The sequence below is a fragment of the Elephantulus edwardii genome, unplaced genomic scaffold (genome assembly GCF_000299155.1).
Source record: "Elephantulus edwardii isolate Elephantulus edwardi_28Jun2011 unplaced genomic scaffold, EleEdw1.0 scaffold00131, whole genome shotgun sequence".
Taxonomy (NCBI): domain Eukaryota; kingdom Metazoa; phylum Chordata; class Mammalia; order Macroscelidea; family Macroscelididae; genus Elephantulus; species Elephantulus edwardii.
In genome coordinates, this window is record NW_006399881.1 from 2,801,831 (window position 1) to 2,813,609 (window position 11,779).

General features: G+C 40.4%; 1 pseudogene; it reads left to right on the plus strand.

Annotated features, from left to right (window-relative positions):
• The window catches only part of LOC102857567, a 118,373-nt pseudogene that overhangs the window by 2,984 nt on the left and 103,610 nt on the right, over positions 1-11,779 (plus strand).

The window sequence follows — 11,779 nt, forward strand, 5'->3', positions numbered from 1 at the left end:
AAAAAAAACAAAAAGAAGAGGTGTCAAATGGATTACATGAAGACAATCTAGAAAATCTACATAATGATGTTGCCAATACAGTAAAGGTAGAGGTAGAATTAGAGAAAACACAACTGACCAATCTTTTTTTAAATGTACCATAGTAACTTTATGCTGGACTCAAATAATTTTGAATAGGCCTCAAACTAAGACAGAAAGTATATTAACTTGCTAATATTCATCTTTGGTGTTAACTGTGCTCGGTATGTGGCCTACCTCTGTTGAGTGAATATCCTTACCTAGTAAAGCTTTTGTAGGTTTCTGTTTTAAAAAGGGAGGGGTGAGGGGACAAGAGGGACAGAAAAGAAGTCCCATAAACTCAGTTATAAATGACTAGGTTCCACTGGTAATTGCACATGTGTGACTCTTACCTTAATTACCATGCCAATGACATTGAGAACTGAACTGTAAGTGTTGTGCCCAGGCTGTCCCTTCATAAGATAGATCACTGTCCAGGTTCTAGACTGACCTTAGGACAACATGTTTGTGGGACTGATCCGAGCAGCAAGGAGAAGGCTTAGAAAATTGAACTGAAGTTGGAAATACAACCCACAGAAGGTAGCTTGGAAATTGGACTCTGACTCTATCCAGGTTGGTTGCCTGCTAAAATATCAACATATTTAAGAAGATTTAAATAAGACCTGCCGTTCCATAACATAATATTTGAAACATTCAGGATGCCGTTCAAGAAATACTGAGCATATGAAGAATCAGGAAAATCTCAACACACCTGAGAATAGAAAATCAACAGTTACCAGTGTTAAGAGGGCACACACGTTACAATTATATGACTTTAAAGTGAGTGTTACAAAAATATCCCTGCAAGCAATCTTGAGTACTCTTGAAACCATAGGGAAAAGGAGATAGTCTCAAAAAGAGAGAAGTTAAAAGGCAGAACCAAATAGAACATTTTGGAACTGACAAATACAATAACCCACCTTCAAAATCTCACTCAGCTTTATCAATAGATGGTAAGTTGACCAATAAAAATTATTCAAATTTAATAAGAAAGGAAAAATAATAAAGATCCCTGGATCCCTGATATATAGGGTTTGCCAAATTACATAGTGAAAATACTCCCACCATTGACAATTTCAAATTGCCAACTGGCTTTCATTGAATGTAGACTTGCAAAGAGATGCGGACAATCACTTGTCAACCACAATCATTCTCCAAGGCAAAACCCATCTTCTGACCACACATTCCCTGTGAGTATTGAGAACCTTTTCAGGCATCCTCAGCCTCATCTGAGCTGTCCCTGGCTTTTCTTACAGGAATTTCAAATGAATGAACATGTGCAGAAGAAGGCAGATGGGAATTGCCAAGTTACAGTGTTAGAGAAGAGCACTGAACATCCCATAGACTACAAAAAGAACAAACAAATATGTCTTGGGAAAAGTGCAGCCAGAGTGCTCCTTGGAGACAAAGATAACAAAGCTTCATCTCACATATTTTGGCATGTTGCTAGGAGAGGCTATTCATTAGGAAAGGACATAATGTTTGGAAAGGTAAAAGGTCACCAAAAGAGAAGAAGATCCTCAACAAGATGGATTGACACAATGACTGCTGCAATGAGCTCAAGTGTGTGAGAGATAATGAGGCTAGCACAGGGTAGGACAGGATTATGGTCTGTTGTTCACAGGGTCACTATGAGTCATACACAACTTGAAGGCACCAGACAACAACAGCCTCTCCTCTTGAAGGAGGCTTCTAGGAGAAAGATAATATTTGCCCATAAGGAAAATGAGGCACCGCACTGGTTCATAGCATTCCATCTAAGAGGAAATTCCCAGCTAAAACAAGCAAGATGTTTCTCAAACTAGGTGCTTGATGACTTGTGCCAATAAAATGGAAACAACATAACCTCCGAAATGACCAAGTCTAAGATGGGGAGGATATTCTATATGAAGTGCGGAAACTAGACTTAGAAATGATGCTCAACTTGCTCCTGATCTTTCTTGAGCCTTTCAGCAAGAGATGCCATAGCAATCTGAATACAATCCCATACATTGCACACATGACACTCAAGAAAGACTGGAAAATAGAGTGGATTGGTAGCTTCAAGGAACAAGAACCTAACCAACTGGCAGCTTTGAAGAATGAAAACCTAAGCTTATAGAGTTGGCAATTTAGCAAGTAATAAAGCTTCAAGTTCTTCTCAATGACAGAAGAACTGATGCATTTGAACTGTAATGTTGAAGAAAAGTCCTGAACATCCCGTGGACTGCCAAAAGAACAAACAAATATGTCTGGCTGCAGTCAGAGTGCTCTTTGGAGGCAAAGATGATGAGGCTTTGCCTCACATACATACGTAGGGCATGATGCAAGGAGGGGCTATTCCTCGGAGAGGGACAATTTACTGCGAAAGGTGGAGGGTGGACAAAGGAGAGAAAGATTCTCAACCAGGTGAACTGATATGGTGACTGCAGCAATGGGCTCTAGTATGTCATGAAGTGTGAGGATGGGGCAGGATAGAACAGGGCTAAGCTCTTTTGTTCATAAGGTCGCTGTGAGTCATACTTAATTTGATGGCACCTAACAACAACAACAAAACTTCAGGTTTGGGGTGTTTCTGTCATTTTGACAGCCAAGATCCAAGATCAAGAGTTTCTGAAATTAATTATAAGTTGTTACATCCCCAAAGCCTTAAAAATCCCAGAAAGACTCTCTAATCTAGCCACTTCAATTGGCTATAAGACTAAAGGACCAAAGAGAGCAAATAACTTCCTTAAGGTCATGCAACTAATGAGCCAGAGCAAAAAGAAAGGCCTCCTGATTTCCAGTCCCATGCTCTTTCCCGGACATCACACTTCCTTTTATACTTTCTTCTCTGAACAAGATTTATTTGGCCAGGAGTAACAAGATGAAAACGGCTTTGTGTGACTTAGAAGAGAATGTGAGAAACAAAAGGAATAGGCCTGCCTCAGCTGACTCTGATAGCATGAGGCAGGAGCCCAAGCTAGTGGTATTGTTGTTGAATAAACTAGAGAATGAAAACACACTAGGAATCTAGAAATGTGGATAGTCTTCCCCAAGACATGAAATTGAGAGGTGGGCTCAGAGCTCAGCTGCAGGATTATTCCAAAACTACTGGGATAGCTCAGTTCCCAAGGTGATAAATGTATCCGGGATGCTCCCTGCCACCACCCTCCTCAGCAAACTGCCCTGCCAAGTCTGGCCAGTTATATGACAAGGCAGCTGTGTGCACGTCTGTTAATTACACTGTGGGGCACCAAAGTGCAGTGTCAGGCAGCTGCCTAGAATATCAAACGGCTGCCAGTGAAACCAGCCAGCTATAAAGGCTTTCTTCAGAGAAGCCCATACTGCAGCTGACTTCTTCCCACCACCACCAAATCAGGCACCTTTAATGTCCTTTTCCGAAAGCTGGGATGGTATCCCCTCACTGAGTGTGGGTTGACAATGGAGTCAGTGTTGTGAATATTGTGAACACTCCTGGATGGAATGTATGTGAGAGCTCTTCCCCTTCTCCTAATAATAACACACCCTTGAGAGTAATGAGTCCTTGGACCTAATCTATTCTTTTCAACTAATTAGAATTAATTGGAACTATTAAGTATGCTTAAAAAAATGGTGACTAACACACAGTGCACACTACATATTAGGCATTTTATAAAGAATCATTTATTTGCTTTTCACAACAGCTCCAGATAGATACTGTTATTATTCCCATTTTTAAAATTAGGAAACTGAGGCTTAGAGGTTATATAATTTTACTAATATAACACAACATAGGTTGTGTTAGCAACCCTGCTTGCTGAAACTGAAGAGGACCTGAAGCACCTGCTGCAGAGGGTCAAGGACTGCAGCCTCCAATATGGATTGAGGCTCAATGTCAAGAAGACAAAGATTCTCACCACTGGACCAATTGGCAGCATCAGGATGGATGGTGAAGAGATTGAGATTGTACACAGCTTTAGTTTGCTTGGCTCCACAGTCAACAGTCTTGGCACCAGCAGCCAGGAAATTAAAAGGCGCATTGCCATGGGAAAGTCTATAAGGGACTTCTCCAAAGTACTGAAGAGCAATGGTGTCTCTCTGGAGACTAAGGTGCGTCTGATACAGGCCATGGTCTTCGCAACCACTTGTTAGGCATCAGAGAGTTGGACAATGACCAAGGAGGATAGAAGGAGAATTGATGCCTTTGAGCTGTGGTTCTGGAGAAGAGTATTGAGAACACCATGGACTGCTAGGAAAACAAACAGATTTGTCCTAGAAAGGGTTAAACCGGGTGATTCCTTGGAGGCAAGGATTCTGAGGCTCCGTCTAACATACTTTGGACATGTTGTGAGGAGAAACCGGTCCTTGGAGAAGGACATCATGCTTGGGAGGGTGGAGGGACAGCGCAGGAGGGGAAGGCCCTCTATGAGGTGGATTGATTCAGTGACTGGGATAATTGGGATGGGAGTGTCAGAGACAGTGCAATTGGCACAGGACAGAGCAGAGTTTAGGGCTGTTGTACATAGGGTCGCTATGAGTCACAAATGACTCGATGGCACATAACAACAACAACAATATAACACAATGAAACAAAGCACTTGTGGTTGCTGTGAGGCTGAACACTGTGACACGGATGTGTCAAATGCGTTAATGGTTGGCTACCTAATGCGGACTGAGAGTGGGGTGGAGCTCCCCGATTAAACAAGCGTGGAAGGAGGAGTGGCATCCACTTCCATAATAGCTTGCCTCCGGAAACCCTATGAACCTGGAGAGAGGATGAAAGGCACCCAAATGTGGAGGACTCTCCTTCATAGAGGCGCTATGAGTCTCCTGCGACTCGACGGCACTTAACAACAACAACAACAATATAACACAGCTAGTACAAAGTTGTTATTGTTGTATACTATCAAGCCAGAGATGATCCATAGTTGACACTCCAGTAGCTTTTCAGAAGCCGTTTAATCCGGGAAGAGATTGACCATCTTTCTCCCACAGAACAGCTGGCTGAACCTTGCCCTATCCTGTGTCATCTTCACCATCTCTGGCATGTTCGAGCTTATTGTTACAGTCATTGTGTTGATCCATCCCCTGACGGTCTTACTCTCTTTCACTGACTTCCATCTTTCCCTTAAAATGTCTTTTTCCAAGGACTGGCCTCTTCTGACAACATGGCCAAAATATATGAGACATGACTGGAATTTCAGAACAGAAAGGAGGGGAGGGGGAGAAGCCTAGAGAAAATTTTGGAAGAGGTACTAGAAGAAAATTTCTCAGGTGTTATGGAAAGTAAGAAAGTACATAATCAAGAAACTCAGTGAATGCCAAACAGACTAGAGCTCAAAAGAAAAATAGCAAGATAGATCACTAACTCAGTCTCATAAAGACAAATACTGTATAGGACCATTTTTGTAGAGCATGTACAAGGATCCAAGGGGGAGGGGAGTTTAAACATAGAGTCACACAATTTGATGGGTGAAGAGGAATTGGTAAAGAAAAGGGGAAAGGTCTGGTGTGAAAAACAATGTATATGAACTATATGAACTTTGTATGTAAACCAGCATGAAATAATATTTTTAAAAAGATATATCACTGTCAAAGACAATGATAAAATAAAAGAAGATAGAACATTAGAAGTAGCACCAAAAAACCAAAGAGCCACCTAAAAAAAAGAACCAATTAAATTAAGCTCTGACTTCTCAGCATATACCTTGTGAGAAAGAAGATAATGCGAAGGCATATGCAGAAGGCTGAAAGAAAACAATTTCAAGCCAAAGATCCTGTAGCCTGTAAAGCTATCCATCAAGAACAAAACAGAAATTAGGTCATTTAAACTTAAGGAATTCATGAAAACAAGACTAACTCTATAAAAATACTAAAGGAAGTCCTTCACACAGAGACAGCAGAGGAAAGTGGATAGACCAAAGTAACCAGCAACAATAGAAAAAGGAACGCAGCAAAATTACTATAATAAAACAAACTTGGCTTATCAATAATCACACTCAACATGAATGGGCTTAATGGAAACAAATCAATTAAGAGATAAATAATAGTAGAATGGATTAAAAAACAAAACACCAAAGCCCACTAGTATGTTGCCTCCAAGAGACACATCTATGAAATGAGGAGAAATATAGACAAAATCAAAAGGTGGAAAACATACACCAAACAAATGGTATCCTTAAGAAAGCTGGCGTAGTAATACTAATCTATAATAACATAGACTTCAAGATGAAAATCACCGTAAGAGTTAATGAAGGACACTATATGATGATTAAAGGCACAACAACAGATCAAGAGGATATATCTTTAACACATACACACCTAATGATAGACCTGAAAAATACATTTTAAAATGGTTACTTCAGCAACAGGGCAGCAAACAACAAATCTTGGTGAGGTTGTGGAGAGACTGAAACTCTTTTGTCACTGCTGATGGGAATGTAAAATGGTACAACCATTGTGCAAGGTGGTGTGGTATTTTCTCAAAAAGTTGGAAATAGTAATACCATTTGACCAGTAATTCCACTACTGATAATTCCCCTACCAGAGCTGCAACTGAAACAGATGTATGCACATTCATGTTTATTGCTGCATTACTCACAATAGCAAAGAGATGGGAGCAACCCAACTGCCCATCAACAAATAGGTAGGAAAAACTCTGGTACAGCATTGGAAAACAATGAACTCATAAAATGATACACACCACAAGTGAGCCATGTGGACATTATGCTAAGTGAAATATCCCAGTTACAAAAGGACAGATACTGCATAACACTGTTATTATAAAATAGGATTGACATGAGGGTTTGGTGGGGAAATAGGAAAACAGTGGATAAATAATGAACACTGCATTGGAACAGATGAAGGGAGGAACTCTCTGAAAGGAATATATGATTAGGCATTGTATGTATGACAACAATCTGGAACCCAAGGTGTATTGCAAAGTGGACTGGGGAGGGGGCAAGGAATGAGAGGGAGAAAAATGTGCAATAATGAATGAATGAAAACCCAAATTTTCTGTAAATTTTCTTTAAAATCACAACAGGAAAAAAAATCCTGCAACAGACTAGAAGAAAGAAAAAGACAATATCACGATACTAGGAGAATTCAACACACCACTCTCACTGAAGGGCAGGTTAACTCAAAATAGACTCAACAAAGATATAGAAGGACTAAATTATACAATAAGTCAGCTCAACCTCATCAATGTACTGAGAGTTTCTCAAGTACACACAGTACATTTTCCAGAATTTATAATGAATTAGGACATAAAGCAAGCCTCAACAAATCAAAAACACTGGATGAAACAAAGTAGCTTCTCAGGCCACAATGCTAGAAAGATTAAAATTAACAAAAAGAAGATAAAGGGGGAAAGAACACTCGAACAGAAGCTAAAAACACCTTGCTTGAGCATTACTTGGTTACAGAAGAAATGAAAATTACCAAAAAAGTTCCTCAAAATAAATGAAAAACATGTTATATCAAAACCTCTGAGTTCCAGCTAAGGCAGTCCTTACAGGTCAGTTCATAGCAATGGCAAACATATAAGAAAAAGAAGAAAAGAGTAAAATAAACTTAACACCTCTAGTAAGTAGAAATCAATGGCATAGAAAACAGCAAAACAACTGAATCCATCAACAAAAACAAGAGCTGGTTCTTTGAAAGGTTTTATGAAATAGACAAACCACTGAAAAACTTTACAAAAGAAAGGACACAAATAACTCAAATAAGAAATTAAAGAAGTGGCATCACAAAAGAACCAACTCAAACTAAAACAAACAAACAAACAAAACATATAAGGATATAATGAAAAGCTTTACTTCAATTAATTTGAAAATCTTGAGGAAATGGACAAATTCATAGAAACCCACAACCTACCCAAACTGACACATACAGATGTAGAACACTTAAATAGACACGTCACAAAAGAAGACATTGAACAGGTCATAAAAAGATGTTGTTGTTGTTGTTATTGTTATGTGCGCCGAGTCGTTTGCGACTCATAGCGACCCTATGTACAACAGCCCTAAACCGTGCTCTATCCTGTGCCAATCTCATTGCCTCTGACACATCCATCCCGAGTACCCCAGTCACTGAATCAATCCACCTCATAGAGGGTCTTCCTCTCCTGCGCTGTCCCTCCACTCTACCCAGCATGATGTCCCTCTCCAAAGACTTGTCTCTCCTTACAACATGTCCAAAGTATGTCAGACGAAGCCCCAGAATCCTTGCCTCCAAGGAGCAGCCTGGTTTAATCCTCTCTACAACGAATCTGTTTTCTTGGCAGTCAATGGTACATTCAATACTCTTCTCCAGCACCACAGCTCAAAGGCGTCAAGTCTCCTTCTATCCTCCCTAGTCATTGTCCAACTCTCTGATGCATAACAAGTGATTGCAAAAACCATGGCCTGTATCAGTCGCACCTTAGTCTCCAGACAGACACTGTTGCTCTTGAGTATTTTGGAGAGGTCCCTAACTGCAGACTTTCCCATCGCAATACGTTTTTTGATTTCCTGGCTACTGGTGCCAAGAGTGTTGACCGTGGAGCCGAGCAAACTGAAGCTGTGAACAATCTCAATCTCTTCGCCATCCATCCTGATGCTACCGATTGGTCCAGTGGTGAGAATTTTTGTCTCCTTAACATTGAGCCTCAGTCAATATTGAAGGCTGCAGTCCTTGACCCTCTGCAGTAAGTGCATGAGGTCCTCCTCAGTTTCAGTGAGCAAGGTTGTGTCATCTGCATAACACAGATTGTTGATAGATCATCCACCAATCCTAACGCCACGCCTCTCCTCATAGAGCCCCACCTCTGGGATAATCTGCTCTGCATACATAAAAAGATACATACCCCCAAAATTCCTGGCCCTGATGGCTTCATGGATGAATTCTACTAAACATTAAGAACTTAACTATTGCTACATAAACTATTTCAGAAAATAGAAAAAGAAGTAAAATTCCCAGCATCATTCTATGAAGCAAGAATAATCCTAATACCAAAATTAGGCATAGACATCACACACACAAAAAAAACCCTATAGACCAGTATCTCTCATGAACATAGATGCAAAAGTCCTTAACAAATTCCTGGACAATAGATCCAACAGTTGTTGTTATATGCTGTTGAGTCATTTGTGACTCAATAGTGACCCTATGTACAACAGCTCTTAACCCTGCTCAATCATGAGCCAATCTTACTGTTTCCAACACACCTACACCATTACTTTAGTCACTGAATCAATCCACCTCATAGAGGGTCTTCCTCTCCTGTGCTGTCATTCCACCCTCCCAAGCATAATGTCCCTCTCCAAGGACTAGTCCCTCCTTGCAACATGCCTAAATTATGTGAGATGAAGCTTCAGAGTCCTTGCCTCCAAGGAGCAGCCTGATTTCATCCTCTCCAGGACAAACCTGTTTATTCTCCTAGCAGTTCATGGTATATATATTCAACACTTTTCTCCAGCACCCCAGCTCAAAGGCATCAATTCTTTTTCTATCATTCCTAGTCATTGTCTAACTTTCTGATATATAGCACATAATTGCAAAGACTATGGCCTGGATCAAGCACACCTTGGTCTCCAAACTGATGTCGTTGCTCTTCACTACGCTGAAGATGTCACTGACAGCATACTGTCCCAGTGCATTTTGTCTTTTGACTTCCTGGCTGCTGGTACCCAGAGTGTTGATTGTGGAGCTGAGCAAACTCCAACTATTAACAGTCTCAATCTTTTCGCCATCTATCATGATGCTGCTAATCAGCCCAGTGGTGAGAATTTTTCTTTTCTTGATGCTGAGCTTCAATCCATATTGAAGGCTGCAGTCCTTGATCCTCTGCAGCAAGTGCTTCAGGTCCTCCTCAGTTTCAGCAAGCAAGGCTGTGTCATCTGCATAATGCAGGTCATTGATGAGTCTTCCTCCAATCTAACAGTGAATCAAATAAAATAAATCATCATGATCATAAAAAACAACAATATAATCCATTGCATTAATAAAAAACAAGAACCACATAATCTTATCAATTGCTGCAAAATAAGCCTTACACAAAATTCAACACTCCTTTTCTGATTAAAACACTCAGAAAACAGCAATAGAAGAGAATCTCCAAAGTCTTTTGCCAAAAGAATATATGCAAAACTAAGAGCCAACATCATTCTCAATAGAGAGAGATGAAAGACTCCTGTGAGAGGGACAGGCAAGGCTGCCTGCTATCACCAGTTCTATTTAATAATGGAAGTTCCAGCTAGGTTAAAAGGTGAGAAAAGGAAATTAGAAGCATCCAAATTAGCAAAGAGGTGGTGAAATTGTCACTAGATGCAGAGGACATGATAGTGTACACAGACAACATCAAACACTCAACAAGCCAATTCTCATGCACTGCTGGTGGGATCATAAAATGCCACAACCACAGTAGAAGGTAATTTGACATTTCCTTAAAAAGCTGAACAAAGAAATTCCATATGACCTAGCTATTACACTACTAGAAACATTGTTTGTTGTTGTTATATGGCATTGAGTCACCTGTGACTCATTATGACCCTTTGTACAATAGCTCTTAACCTTACCATATCCTGAGCCAATCTCACTGACCCTAACACACCTAATACCAGTGCCCAAGTTATCATGTCAATCCATCTCATCTGAGGCCTTCCTCTCCTGCACTGTTCCTCCACATTTCCAAGCATGATGTCCTTCTCCAAGGACTGGTCCCTCCTGTCTACATGTCCAAAGTATGTGAGATGGAGCTTCAAAAGCCTAGCCTCTAAGGCAAAACTTGGTTTTACCATTTCCAAGACAGACCTATTTGTTCTCCTGGCAGTCCTTGGTATGTTCAAGGCTCTTCTCTAGCACCACAACTTGAAGGCATTGATCCTTCTGTCACTCTTGGCCATCGTCTAGATCTCTGATGCACAGCAAGTAATTGCAAAGTGCAATTACCTGGATGAGGTGCACTTTACTCTCTATACTCACATCATTGCTCTTTAGCAATTTGGAGAGGTCTTTGACAGCAGATTTACCTAATGCAATTAGTCTTTTGATTTCCTGACTGCTGCTGCCAAGAGTGTTGATTGCGGAACCAAGTAAGCTGAAATTGTTAACAACATCAATCTCTTCTCCATCTGTTAGGGTGCTGCCAATTAGCCTAGTGGTGAGAATCTGTCTTTTTTATGTTGAACTTCAATCTATATTGAAAGCTATAGTCCTTGACCTTCATCAAATGCTTCATATCCTCCTCACTTTAGTCAAGCAAGGTTGTATCAATTGCATAATGTATGTTGTTGATGAGTCTCCCTCCAATCCTGATGCCACATTCCTCCTCAAAAAGTCCAATGTCCAGAATAATCTGTTCTGCATAAATATTGAAAAGGTATGGAGACAGGATGCATCTCTGACACACTCCTTTCCTAATTTTAAACTATGCAGCATTTCTTTGCTCTGTTCTGATGACAGCTTCCTGGTCCTAGTATAGGTTTCACATGAGTATAAGTGTTCTGGCTAGGAATATATCTGAGGAAAATAGAACTGAGACATGATCAGAGATTTCTATACCAAAGTTCATAGCAGCAATATTCACAATAGCAACAAGATGTCCAGCAACACATTAATGAACTGAGAAATTGTGGCACATTCACCCAATGGAATACAATGAATTACTAAGTTGTTGTTATGTGCCATCAAGTCGTTTGCGACTCATAGAGACCCTATGTAAAACACCCTAAACTCTGCTCTATCCTGTGCCAATCGCATTGCCTCTGAAACACCCATCCCAATTACCCCAGTCACTGAA